The following is a 15,070-nucleotide window of genomic DNA, read 5'->3' as shown; positions in this document are numbered from 1 at the left end:
TAAGCCAGACGTCGGCTGACAGACGTGGAAATTAGCAACAAGAGCAACAGGCAATATGTCACAAGAAGGTTGAATTATTTTGAATGAGTTTAGGAATTTTGTCTGGTGCAGTGGAGATTTCCAATACTTTAGACAAGCTGAAGAGCCACCTGGTTTATTAACAGCTTTGTTTTAAAGTCCTGTAAGAACTCGCTTGTATAAAGTTCTTTCAGAATGCTTGCCTGAAAAGAAAAACCGCTTGGAGGCCCTGAATTCTTCCCTAGAACAAGGTGTCCTTACAAAGGTCAATTCAGCTGCTTGTTTGATCTCTGCTTTCTGAGAACCGAGATCCAGCTATAGGCACTGCTCCCAGAAGAGGATTTGAGGTGTCCGGGTGGTAAGGAACAGACATCTCCTTCACACGTGTGCAGCAATGACATCAGGTCCTCCTTTGGGCATCTCCATTCCATTCCATTCCTCAGCAGGCTGCACAACACTCTAAATAAAGAATGCTACAAAATGCAACTCACAGTAAGATGAAATTTAAACCATCAAAGTTTCTTGAACACTGATCAGTGGACCTATGCCTCCCAAAAGGCTTCTGATGTGGCTGCCCTGTCCAGGAACCACAGAGGATTCATGGTGCCCACTTTCAATCCTATCAGGATGTCGGGGTAGGAAGTATGGAAGCTGTGGTCAATTCTAGGTATGCAATTAAATGAAAGTTTTCTTTTATGAAAAAAGCTATTTAAAACCTATAATGTTTCTGATTAGTCTCCATTGCCCAGACTGCCAGAGGAACATGCCTACTTGATCTCGGGAGGTGATAGGGATGTGTATGGGTTAAGCCTTCATGGATCTTCAATTTCAGCTTCCTTGTGTAGCCAATACACATGCAGCAAGTCACCAGTGGTACCTGCATGTCACAGGTCCTCTGAACCCACACAGTAATTCTTACCAATCTTGGAGAAGCCCCAATCCAACTGAACTCCATAGCGCAAAGGCTGAGATAAGGCTTGGTCTCCTCAAGTTGTTTCATTCAATGCAACCCCGTCATCCCTTTAGTTAGCTGGAGGCAGACGTGGCAATGGATGCTAGCATCATAACATGGTGCAGTAATGGAAGCAACTGGACCAGGAAGAGGAGGGGTCTGCTCCAATGATGTCATAGCCATTGGCTGCCATAGGGGGTGAGATTGGTCATGCAGCCTTATGTCAGGAGTCATGATTGTAGAGGGGTGGGGCATGAAGGGTACTGTTCTGTAAACAGTGCTGACGAGAAGCAATAAACTCTGCATAACTGATTGTCACCTTCTCACTTCGGTACCTGGCGAGTTTGATCGTTTTTCGGAATTCACTGGTAATTGGAGCCTTAAAACCACCTTTCCTGAGCAATGAGTCTATGGTCTGGATCTGATCCCAGTCTTGTTCTTTAGCAACCTCAGGTAAATATGTGGCTGTATATTTGATGCCCTTTTCACTGATGAATTCAATTAGAATTCCATTGACCCCTACCTCCCAGTCCAGGTAATTACTGGCAACCTCAAAGTTAGTAAGGAGGGAGACAGAGCAGAAAAGCTCAGGTAGCTCCTCTCGAGTCATTGGGGGAAATCAACTGTCCATAAGTGCACTGGTTAACGAGTATTCCCTGAGTCCTGGGTGAAGATTCACGGCTGAGAAGGTTCCAATGCAGCCCCGGAGACGCTTATCCCGCCCTGTCTTCCATGTCACAAACAGTGGATAGGGGTCATTGGTGAATCTAGGAAGTCGTGGCTGTGGGAAGCCATAGAGGTGACAGTAGAGCACATCAAAGCAGTAGCAGCACATCTCTGCAGTCACCACCAGGTTCTTGGTGGTGTTGGCAGTTCCATTGGGCCAGGGGAGAGGGCTCAGCGCTCCTGATGTGGGATTCATTCGTGTAATTGGATAATTTTCAGGCCCCAGCGTTAAGTCCGATACATTCTCCCATCCATGGTTGCTGTCCACATGCTGCTTGTTTTTAGGAGTTCCTGAAATAGAGGCGGTCACAGTTGTGGACTGGTTCCCGTGACTGTGTGCTCCGCTTCCTGCTGCCAACTTGGGCTTGAGTGGAGAGACACACCGTCTTTTTCCCATCCTGATTCTGTGCCTGAGGTCTGGAATGCTGCAGAACCTGAAAACACAAAGTTTGTATTGTCAGGGGAATAGCTGTAATAGAGAAGAGGAGCTGTTTTGTCTCTGGAGTGAATTCTCTTCCATTCCATTCCATTCCTTCTTCCTGGACCTTTTCTTCTGGCCCAGTTGCCGCCAGGGTGGACGGACCTCTCTCGCTCGACCTTCTCATTCTGCTTGCTGGAGCCCTGTGCCTGGGTGGGGTGCTCCCAAGAGAAGCGGGCCCACAGGTGGTCCGTATGCGAGATGAGCATGGAGTGAGCTGAGAAAGGCCATGGGGGCAAAATGGAAGCGGTGACGGCAAGAACTGCTAGAGGTATTCCCCAAGCGACTGTAGACCAAGTGGAGCCGCGACACAAGTCCTCCACTATCGCAGCAGGCACCCCAGGCTGTAACTCTAGACAAGCGCTAAAAGCCTTGTCTTTCATCATGGAGCGGCGGGTCACTGGAACTGCTCAGTTGGCAGCGCAATGGGGCTCACACAGGGCTCCAATATAGGACAGAAAAAGTGAAGAGTTCACTGAACTTAATAGGAAAAACAAAATTTGCACAGGATGACTTCAACAGTTAACTTAAAAGTGGATGAATTATCTTAAAAAAATTAAGCAACACAAAACAGAGATAATTCATCAAGCACTTCAAGGGAAACATGCAATAGCCATCCTGATTAAAGCTAAAAGCTGAACCTTGGAAAAACCAGTAGAAGTACACAAAGCATTAGCTATGAAAGACGTTTGTGTAACTCTCCGTGTTAGACATAAACCTGAAAGTAGTGAGAGCGCTCAAACATTGTGTTACCATTGGGGTGATTGCATCTTAAGTTCATAGAATTTAGAAATAATGACCAGCAGATTTGAAACTTAGTAATAACCACCATCACAGGCAGTCCTATCTAGTTCCAGCTTTCTCATCCTGCCTACCACCCCCATGCCCGCACCCGGAGATACCAGCAAAAGTAACCAAAAAAGGGTTAAAGAAAACAATTCAGAAGTTGTGAGATCTAAGTTATTTTATAATTTGAGTCTAGTTCCTAAGTTATACAATCTTTAGAAACATTTTATGATTAAATAAATATATATCTATATACATCCAATTTTTGTTATAAAAGTGAAAGCATAGCTTAAGGATCCCTGAGAGGGGTGGAGGTCAATGATCCACAGCTTTGTCTCTAACACAGAGCCTGGCAGTTTAAACTCAGCCTACACCACATAATTGAAAAATATACCCACCTCATTTTACTAAGACAAGCAAGGTAACCTTATAATAGAATAAACCCCCCATAGAATTCAGGAGCACTGCACCAGTGCACTCTCTTTAAGGCTGTAACCTTTATGGAATCTGACTGTGCCATCTCTCTCTAGGTAAATCTTTCTCCTGTTTCTACAAGAAACAGCTGGTGAATTGGAACTAATGACTATTATTTTGCATCTAACATCTTAATCATTGCATTTTCTGATTCCATATGTATAAGAAGCAGAAAATTGAAACAGAATATCAAACATGTCCATGTCACAAACAATCTGCATCATTGGATGCATTTATCCTCATTGGGTGAATGTTAGAAAGAGTCAAATTAAAACCCAATTATGACTTCCCTTCAGAGACAAAGTATATTTCATTGAACTCAAACTAAAAGCTTTCCTTAGAGAGAGAGAAAAAAACAAAGCAAGAAAATACTGGTTTCTGATAGAAATGACGTTGTTTTAATATTGTATGATTTGAAGGAAAAAAAATACCAAGGAGCAGGCACTGACCTCTACTAGATTAACATTTCAGTCCTTGGAAAATTGCAGGCTTGGTAAATACAAGGTTCATAGAAAATATAGGAAAATGTTCATTGAGATGAACTGACATAGTAATTGCAGCAATCAGCTCCAAGATAACAATTGTGAGTATGGCCGTGAATTGGGCAGAATTTATTCCACCTTGACATAGGCTAACTATAAGTCACACCAGAAGGTAAGTATGAGTCAGGACCAATTTCATAGCCCTTAACAACAAGAACAGCCTAAAACATCTAGTCAAAGACACATATTTTAGGATCCATAAATAAAATTTATGAATTATGTATCTGAAAAAACTATTCTCACCATAGGAATGTAATCTTTCAACACAATTTTTATTGGATTAGACCCACCCAGATTCCAAGGTGAAAATCCTATCAGTCTTTTACTTAGGCCTGTGTTTTCTTCACTTGTCATTGATCCACTCTTATGCCACACCTAGTAATCATCTCAGAAACATCAGCAACAAACTAAATGCAATGCTTTTTTCCTAAAGCCTTAGAGAATTTTACTAGAAAATGGAACAAAACATATCTAATTACAAACCCAAGCATCTTAAAATGAAGAATTTAATTAGAAAATAACTCTTTAAATTCTCCAAAATAAAAACATCATGATTTATGTCATTTTTTTCCTGAATAAATGTGAAATTCATAGTTCACTTCTTTAAACTTGGAACCCCTAATAACGTGAACAGTTAGAAGGTTTAGAAGCTAACTTAGAAGATGGATGGTTTCTCCTCAAAAATGTTTTAAGAGACAGGCCTGGTGACTTACTTTTGAAAAAAACCTTTGAAAACACCGAGCCACAGTTCTTCTTTGACAAACACGGACCACCGTAAGTTAAAAACAACTGGAAATCAAATTACCCTAGAAAACTCTTGACACTGCGAATATGAAGACAACTATATCTCACAAGCTTTAAAAGATGTCCTCTGAGATTGTCACTAGAACAACGAGGGGGGGGGGCGAGATGAAGGGCCAGGCCTCCACCATGACTTTCACTGCCTCCCTCTCTCTCCAGACAACAGCTGCTGTGAACAAGGGTGGGAAAATTCTATGGACAGCCACGCCAGAGAGGCCATGGGTGAAGCCTCATGTTGCAACATCACTCTGGATGGCAAGCTCCAAGATGCTGAGTGGGTCCCTGCCCTCATTCTGATGAATCTGCTCCAAATAGAATCCTGACATGGGAAGGTTAAGCAGCATCTGCTCAGACCTGAGGGAGAGCCAAGTGGGTGACCCCATCCCTCTGTAGTCTTGGTTCCAGCACCTTTAGTCTCTGAAAGACATTGAGTCAAGGCTGATTCATAGGGACCCTGTAGGACAGGGTAGAACTTCCCTTGTGAGTTTCTGAGATGGTGCACTTTACCATAGTACAAAGCCCATTTTTTACTCCCATCTTGCCACCCTGTCAGAAATATATAGGAAAAAGTTCTAGTCACACTACTTACCTTTTCAGTTCACAGTTGTAGAGGCTGGCAAATCTCAGATATCACTCTGGACCCTTCTCTTGATTCAAGTAGGTCGAGGGCCTGATGAATCCCGGATGGGCAGGTTAGATGGTAGGCTCATTCCTCACGGGCTGTGCAAATGATGAATCCAAGCTATGTAGGAAATATGGCAAGATTCTGCCTCACGTCTGGAGGTCCACACTTCTGGTGAGTTTCTGGACCTGGCCAAAAGCTGCACAGCTTACAGAGAGAATCCACTTACATTTATACTGGGCAAAACCACACCCACCAGGATAACACCTCCCAATCCTGGCTGCTGACACCAAATCTCTTCATTGAAGTGATGGCATTATGTCAAGCATTGTCATGTAGGCTGACATCATGACCGAGCCAAGTTGACACAGAACCTCAATCACACATGACTCACTGTACCATCAATCCATGTGATTTCAATAACAGAAAAACTGTGAAAGGTAAGGTGGGATAACAATACCCTTCCAGAAATAGCTTTATCAAACTGAATCTCATATGCCATATGGCTTTGACGTTTTGAATATATATCAGTCTGACTCCTGCACTTAGCACAAATCCCCTGACATTAAGTCTACTGTGACTCAGAGCCACTTTCTAGAAAATAGGAGAAGTGCCCCTTTGGGTTTCACAAACACTCCGACTCACTGCCATGCAGTCGGTTCTCACTTGTGACAACCCTACAGGAGAGAGTAAAACGGCCCCTGTGCATTTCTGAGTCTGTAACTCTTTGCAAATGTAGAAAGCCCTGTCTTTCTCCCTCGGAACAACTGGCTGTTTGAAAGTGCAGACCTTGGGGATCACAGCCCAACTCTTAACCGCACCACCACCAGGGCTACCACTGCATTTATGATACTGTAACTCATTCCAGGAGTAGATGGCCTTTTATCTCTCCCCAAGGATTGGTTGATAAATTCAAAGCACCGGTCATATGGTTAGTAGTAAAGACCTAATCAACTATGTTTCCAGAGGTCCATCTCTCCATAGTACAGGACCAATCACTTCATCCCACTGGATGGGTTTAGAGGACTGTCCTCCACAGAAGTGTCGAGGACTTTTTCTTAGTTCTTAAGTGGGTTTAAGGAAGCATCACTCTTTGTGGGTTTTTCCATTCAACATTCATTTTCTTATACAGTCCGTGGGTCAAATCCAAATTAAGGGCATCAGCCATAGGATAAGGCCCCCTTCCTCTGTTGAGTCAGAGGCAAGGTCCTTATCTGCTGGCAACATCTGTGGGCCTGACCTGCCTTAGACAGCACCTTGTATGTTAGCATCAGCATTACTTTGGCTCCTAAAGGTTCACTGAGTAGGGTTTTTTGGTCCACAGAAGAACTCTGATACAGCTCTCCTTTCTTGCTGTAGTCATGTCCTGCTTCTGTTTTCCCAATTCTCTCTAATGCTTTCAGAGACAAAAGGTTGTGGAGCCACACCTCAGGAAAATCCCCTTACCTTTATCTCAAAAAGATTATGAAATAAAAGATATACTGCCACACCCTGAATCCTTGTACCATGGAATACCTTCATACATGATTCCATCATACCTGATCCATTCTGCAGTGCCACATTTATCATAAAAAATAAACCAAATCCAGTGCCATTGTGTCCATTCCCGATCATAGCCAACCCATGGACAGATTAGAACTGCTCCCTAGTTTCCAAATGCTACCAATCACAGGATCCCAAACTAATCGGTCCTCTTGCATGCCCTCTTCTCAGGAAAGCAGAAAAATTACCCACAGCCCAGCTGTGAATTGAAAACGCTTCCATTATAGCACATAATTCAGAATAAAATGGGAAAAAATTTCTCACTGCCATTGAAAATTAACAGATTAATAGCGACTATGTAGGAAAGGGTAGACCTTCCACTATGGGTTTCTAAAAGTGTAACTATAGGATTAGAAAGCCATAATTTCTCCCGCAGAATAAAGTACAGTCACCTGCTTTGCACCATAGGACCATTCCATTTCCCCTCAAGGAGCAGTATCAGGTACTTTGGTAAACACTGCAATAAGTCTTTATGGGGCAGAATTCTCATCTTTCTCAATTGGAGACCTGGTGCATATGAAGCCTCCAACTCTTGATTAATAGACCAAGACAGCCTACTACTCGACCAGAGTTCCAAAACTGACACTATTACATAACTGCCATGCTACTGAGAATTATGATCCCAACAAATCTATACAAGTAATGAAACACTGCACACAGGGAAGATATTAAGACATGCCCTGAAGGCCCTGAAAAGATAATGAGATGTCAAAGAGATAGTGAACAGTACACCTGAATCTGTTTGCCCTGTATATATTGAGTCGAGCAAGTAAATACCTATCTTTTAAAATACAATATCAAATACACTCAAGTCTTCCCCCAAAATAGACCCAAATGTGCTACATAGACTCGTTATATAAGAAAGTGATACAACATATGTAAGGCTTTCAGAACAGAAATTTATTCTATCCCAGTTTGAGTGGGCGGAAAGATAAACTTAGGTGACTGGTTATAAGGTATGGCTTTAACTACAGTTGGTCCTAGGGAAAGATCCTTGTCTCTATTAACATTTAGGGTCCTGGCATTCCACCTCTGGTCCCTAGGAATGTGTCAAGTCCAGGGTGTTTTCAGAGACTGAGACATCTCAGATGAACCATCTGACCCAAATAGGGAGCAAAGGAGTTCAGATTGTGGAGATTCCAGGTATAATTCACCACCCCTTTTTGGATATATCTTGCTGCACCATTTTGAGGAAATGCACATCAATGGGAAGTCATGACACAATAAATTCCAGCTTCCTACAACACAGCAATTGTGTGCATCATTACAAACTGTGGGTATCCTTGATAACAATGGGCATTACAGAACACTACATTGTCCTTATCTAGTACCTTTATATGGATTAAGAAGTAGATGTGGGAACAGAACAACTCAATATTGCATGGTTTTAAATCAAGAAAAGTGTGCCAAAAGGACAAACATATCCGTTTTGAAAGGAGTGTGACCATAGGTCTTCTTAAAGGTGTGGATGGTGAGACTTCTCTTACATACTTTCAATCTGTTTTCAGAAAAGACCTGTCCTTGGAGAAGGACCCTGAAAAGAGCAAGGCCCTTGACATGATATATTGACACAGTGGCTCCCACATGGAACACTCACTCTTCTACGCCAGGAAATGTGTAGGACAATTCACTGGCCAACTGACTGGAAGCACTCCATCTTGGTACCCGCTCCAAAGAAACGTGACTAGATAAAATGCTCACCTTATAGAACGATATCATTGAAGTAAAATTTTGCTGTAAATCATGCAATGAATGCAGCAGGACATTGACAGAGAGCTGCTGGAGCTTTAGGCTGCATTCAGAAGAGGATGTAGAACAAGGGATCACCACTACTGAGGTGAGATGGATCTTGGCTGAAAGCAGAGGACCCCAGACTGCAAAGACATTTGACTGTGTTGGTCATAATTCACTATGGGTAGGCTGGAGAAGAATGGGAATTCCAGAGCACCTTATGGTGCTCCTGTGGACCCTGTACATGACTCAAAAGGCTCTTGTGGAAACAGAACAAGGGAATACTACATGTTTTAAAATTAGGAGTGCTATGTGACCTCTCCCCATACTTATTCATCTATATTCTGAAAGAATAAACAGATAAACTGGATATTTTTTGCCCTTAATCATTTTTTAATTTAAAAATGTTATTGGGGGCTCTTAAAGTCCTTATAACAAACCATACATCAATTTTAGGAAGCATATTTGTACATATTTTACCACCATTATTTTTTAAACATTTACCTTCTGCTGAGCCCTGTGAGACAGACTAGGAAAAGAAATTTGATTTTTTGTAATCTGCTAAGTAATTTGCCCATTCCTCCCTCCCATTTCAGAAAACTGACTGCTAGTTGACCCACCCATTCTCCCTCTGCTTATGGGAAAGTCTCTGCTGGTGATTAATTTTAGAATGTACTTCTATGTCCCCAGGTTCTGGACACTACAATTAGTATAGATGATTCTTCAATATATTGTTGGTTCTGATTCAATATTGTTCCCTTGGATACTGTAACGGTGTAGTTAATTTTGTTATGGTAACCAGGATGTTGTAATGCATTTTGGCATTATTTCTTTTATGATATGAAAGTACCATGTAATGCATGCTAACTCTTCTTGAAGTTACAATTAACCCATTGATGTTTCTTTCTCCTTCTGTTTCTGCTTGCTTGAACCCTTGGCAGGTGATAAATGAGTGTTTCGGCCTTAAAGATGGACTGAGATGTAGACTCAGAACTGCAATCAAAGGATCTCTTTTAGATTCTAGCAGTCCGGTTATAAATGAATAAATTATCAAGACATGATATTGGCTGTCATTTATTTGAATCTGAAACACCTTGGTATCAGCTCCTCTTTTCTCCTCCTTTCCCCCTCCTCCCTCATGACCCATTGGTAAATTATAAGTGATTATAATTTTCATATATTACAGCAATCACTGTCTGCCTTCCCATACGGTTTCCGTTTTTCTTAACCCTGGTGTGTGTGTGTGTGTGTTTATGTCTCTATCATTGAGATTTGTTTCCCCTTCCTCTCCCCACCTTGTCCCTACCCTCCTGGTATAGCTATCTCCATTACTGTTCCTGGATTCCGTGCGTCATAAGCTCTTATCTCATGTCTGCCTTTGCACACATTCTCCACTCTAGACCAGAGTGAAAGGTAGGACTGGGGTCATGATAATGTGGGGTGAGGAAGCCTCAAGGAACCAGAGGAATATTGTGTGTTTTTATCAGACCTGCACTGTGCTCTGGTTGACTCATCCCTTCCTAGTGATGTTTCTGTGAGGGGATGCTCCATTGTCTATAGAAGGGTGTGGGGTCTCTGCTCCAATCTCTTTCATTCTCAACAATGTGTTTTTATGTTGTGGTTCTTTGTTTGTTTTGGGTCTTCTGATGCCTGTTACCTGATCCGGTAAACATGTCATGATCACATAGGCTAGTGTGCTTCCTCCACCTGGGCTTGTTGAAGAAGCTGGATTTTATGAAGAAAAATGTGGCATCAGGATTGAAGGAAAGCATATTAACAACCTACAATGTGCAAGTGACAAAACTTTGATGCCTGAAAGTGCGATTGACTTGAAACATTTGCTGATGAAGATCAAGTACTGCAGCCGTCAGTGAAGAATAAAACTCAATATAAAGAAGACCCAACTCTTCACAAGTGCAGTGATAATTAACATAATGAGAACTTGAGGACAGATTGGGGTCGTGAATAATTTCATCTTGTTTGCATGCACAATGAGTGCCCATGGAAGCACAATCCAAGAGATCAGGTGAACCATGGCCTTGGATAAATCTGCTACAAAAGACCTCTTGAAAGTGCTCGGGGGGAAAAGGATGTTACCTTGAAGATCTTAAGGTGTGCCTGCTGGAGCCTTGGTATTTTCTATTTCTTTCTTTTTCCTCAAATCATTGTATTAGGACATAATCCAGACAACATATCATTCAATAGTTCAATCATGTTGTGTAAACGACTATCATAATCAGTTTCAAACATTTTCTTCCTTTATATATTTCTTGACATGAACTCCCCATTATCCCTACCTCCCATGTTGTGCCCTCTAGGAACCCTTAATGTAGTTTTAATTTTTATAAAGTCACTCACCCTGGGTTCTATATACCAAAAATATACAGAAAAATACATAACAGAGTCAAGAAGACTGTGAACAATAACAATATAACAAACAAAAAAACCAGAGACAAACCTCAATTCAAAAAACAAAACAAAACCAGAACGTAATAAAAAAGAAGATTAAGGTCAAAGGCTTCAAAAGTGAGATCAAATGACAAGTGTTTAACTATTCAGGTCAGCTTTTTAAATTTAATCTACTAGATAGTAATCTATAACCATCTGTGTACTAGTCTGTATGTTATTCACATCTCTTAATTGTGGTCAGAGAGAAATCAATGGAGGCTTATTTCATGTATAGATCCTGCAAAAGTATTTTGGCTTTCAACTGTCATCTATAGCCTTCTGTAAATCAGAGTTAAAAATGTTAAGCTCTAATACTATTATTTCCTTCAGATTTGGATGTTATTATTGACAATCCTTGGATCATGCATACTGGTGTTCTTCTTCCACGTGGGCTTAGTTGACGTAACACTTAGATGGCTACGAGTTTGAAAACAAGCTTTGAGACACCAGGCACTATTCTTTCTGAGAGCCAGATACCATCTAATTTTTTCATCACACTTTGCTGTAGCACTCATATCCTCTGTGTTTCCATAAAAGGGGCACATACTGATCAGGACCATGTAAAAGGAACTAATTGTTCTTAGATTGAGCTAAAGTTAAGTGCGACCTTCACATCCATCCCTAACTCTGTGTTTTCTATCAAATTGTGGTTCACCTTAGAGACATCGTGTTCTTTTATGGCATAGAACTTTATCAATCATCTTCTTGGAGAATAAGATACTTCTGTTTATAGTGTCATTGATTTAGCCCATAGAAATATATTTAAAACACAATTGAGAAAAGGAAATTAAATAAGTGTACAGCCTTAGTATTTTCAATTGCCTGTGAAAACTGAATGTAACGCCTTTGTAACAAAAAAAAGAAAACTGAATGTGATAGTTGTACATTCTTCAGTGCACAGAAAGGAAGACTGAAGACGAATCAAAGTGTTAGAATATGGTAATGGAAAAAGAAAAAACACAACACTGAAAGTACCATGGTCTGCCAAAAGTGAAAAAAAAAAATCTGCCTTTGAATATATATGCCCAGAGTGCTCCTTAAAGGCAAAGATGGTGAGACTTTGTCTTATCCTTTGGACATGTTCTCAGGAGAGAACAATCCCTAAAGAAGGATATCATGTTTGGGAAATTAGAGGACATTGAATAATAAAGGAAGCCCCTCAATGAGATGGATTTACACAGGGGCTGCAAAAATGGGCTTCAACATAAGAACATTATCAGGATGGCACAGTACTGAGAAATGTCCTTTTTTGTTCTACATAGGTTTTCTATGAGCTAGAACTGACTCAATAACACCTATGAGAAATCAGGGTGGGAGAGGGATGAAGGGTTGTGTACTCTAACCTACATTTGTGACAACTGATTGTTTTATCACATAAGTTCACCCATGGTGGGCCATTATACAATGGCAAACAATATTCATAATATTTAAGAGTAACTAAGCACACTTCTATGGTCTGTATTCACTCACATCTACCATGTATGATTGAGAAGACCTCACTAGGACTTCCTCCAATGCTCTAAATCTTAATGGGTGCAGAGTCTCATCTTACTTTGCTAGAGAGATTTGAGGTCCCAGACCTAGAAATAAGCCTCCACACCACCTGGGCTCCAAATTTTACATGGTGACATGATTGCCAATCTACTGAGCACCATGGCCCGACCAAGTTGACAAAAGATAGACCCAACTCAGGGAAATGAGATACGCATAAGAGAAAGCATGCCAGAGACCAACTGCAAAGGCAGTGAAGGCAGGAAGATAGAAGGTGACAGTGCTCCAAGATGTGAATGCAACATGCTGGCAATGAGTACGAAACTAGTGGAGAGGTCTGAAGGGCCGGGCCCAATCCAAACTACATGGACACATGACCTTCCCGCCAGAAGAATTTATTTCAGAGGACAGCACTGAATCTGCAGCTCCGGGAGAGGGACATATCTGATCACACAAGAGCGAAGGGGGAGGAGGAGAAAGTGGAGCACAACCTGGCCCACCAGGCCTTGAGGATGATGTTTCTGCTCAGAGCAGCCAGTCCACAGAGAGCACCACATGGCCAACCCAATATGAGACACGATGTCCCTCAGTGACCTATAGCCCTTCAGGGGACAACACTGGAGACACACTATGGGAATTGCACCTGATCTGATTCCACCACACCGAGGCAAAACACTAAGGGGGTGCAAAAGAAAAGCAGGGGAACAGAGCGGCGAGGCCACCAGGGAATGCCAAAGGTTTACTTTGAGGCCAGAGCTTGATGCCCCAACAGACTGGACTGGAAAACACTCCTAAAGGGCAACAAACAATCCTTGAGCTAACTAAAAGCTTTGCTTTCTTGTTGTGTTTTGTTTTTTGGTGTCATTGTTTTGTTGTTGTATTATTGTGTATTGTTGCTTGGTTTTGCTCTGCCTTGTTTTTGTGCATGTTATTATCTCTACAGGTCTGTCTAAATAAGATAGGCTGGATGAACAATTTGGAGGATAAAACAACAGGACTGACAGTTCCAGAGGGGCATGGGAGATGGGGAGGTGGGGGTAAAGAAGTGGTGTTAACAAACCCAGGGATAAGAGAAATACAAGTAATCCAAATCGGTGGCGAGGAGGGTGGAGGAGGGCTGGTAGGGCGTGATCAAGGATAATGCAACCAAGAGGATTTACTGAAATCCAAATGAAGACTGAGCATGGTAGTGGGGCAAGAGGAAAGTCAAAGAAAATAGAGGAAAGAGCAAGGAGGCAAAGGGAATTTATAGAGGTCTAAATAAAGCATGCACATATGTAAATATATATATATGAGGATGGGGAAATAGATCTATGTACATATATTTATAGGTTTAGTATGAAGGTAACAGATGGACATTGGGCCTCCAATCAAGTACTCCCTCAATGCAAGAATACTTTCTCTTATTAAACTGGCATTCTATGATGCCCTCGTTACCGACACAATCGCTTAAGACAAAGCAGATAAATAAGAAAATGTGGTGAAGAAAGCTGATGGTGCCCAGTGATCAAAATATATAGCATCTGGGGTCTTAAAGGCTTGAAGGTAAACAAGCAGCCATTTAGCCCAGAAGCAACAAAACCCACACGGAAGAAGAACACCAGCCTGTGCAATCACAAGGTGTCGAAGGGATCAGTTATCAGGCATCATCAGAACAAAAAATATCATTGTGAATGAGGCTGGAGTGCAGAGTGGAGACCCAAAGCCCCTTTGTAGGCCATTGGACATCCCCTTAGAGAAGCATCTTGGGGAGGAGAGGAACCAGTCAGGGTGAGATGTAGCAACAATGAAACATACAACTTCTTTCTAGTTCCTAAATGCTTCCTTCCCATCTCCCACCCCACTATCATGATCCCTATTCTACCTTACGAATCTGGCTAGACCAGAGGATGTACACTGCTACATATAGGAACTGGAAACACAGGGAATCCCGGGCGGATGATCCCTTCAGGACCAGTGGTGTGATTGGCGATACTGGGAGGGTGGAGGAAAGGTGGGTTGGAAAAGGGGAACCGATTACAAGGATCTACATGTGACCTTCTCCCTGGGGGATGGAGAACAGAAAAGTGGGTGAAGGGAGACGTTGGAGAGTTCAAAATATGACAAAATAATAATTTATAAATTATCAAGGGTTCATGAGGGAGGGGCTAGCGGGGCCGGAGGAAACAAAATGAGGAGCTGATGCTAGGGGCTTAGGTGGAGAGCAAATGTTTTGAGAATGATGAGGTCAATGAATGTACAAATGTGCTTTACACAGCTGATGTATGTATGGATTGTCATAAGATTTGTATGACCCCCTAATAAAATGATTAAGAAAAAAAGATAAGGGGTAAACAACACCTCCAAATTAATACACCCTGTTTATGCTGAGTAGAGCATGGTGATTGTACTCTGGAACGTCACTCAAACAAACAAAGCAGTCTTGTGTTCAGGCTCTGATCTTTTAGTTTGGAGCCCAA

General features: G+C 41.8%; 1 pseudogene; it reads right to left on the bottom strand.

Moving 5' to 3' along the window:
* Positions 1 to 1,193: 1,193 nt before the first annotated feature.
* On the bottom strand, positions 1,194 to 2,093 carry LOC142427887 (AMMECR1-like protein pseudogene; annotated as a pseudogene).
* Between the last annotated feature and the right edge of the window lie 12,977 nt (positions 2,094 to 15,070).

The sequence above is a fragment of the Tenrec ecaudatus genome, chromosome 15 (genome assembly GCF_050624435.1).
Source record: "Tenrec ecaudatus isolate mTenEca1 chromosome 15, mTenEca1.hap1, whole genome shotgun sequence".
Lineage (NCBI taxonomy): Eukaryota > Metazoa > Chordata > Mammalia > Afrosoricida > Tenrecidae > Tenrec > Tenrec ecaudatus.
Note: the sequence above shows the minus strand (reverse complement) of the source record. Positions and strands in the feature narration are given on the sequence as shown.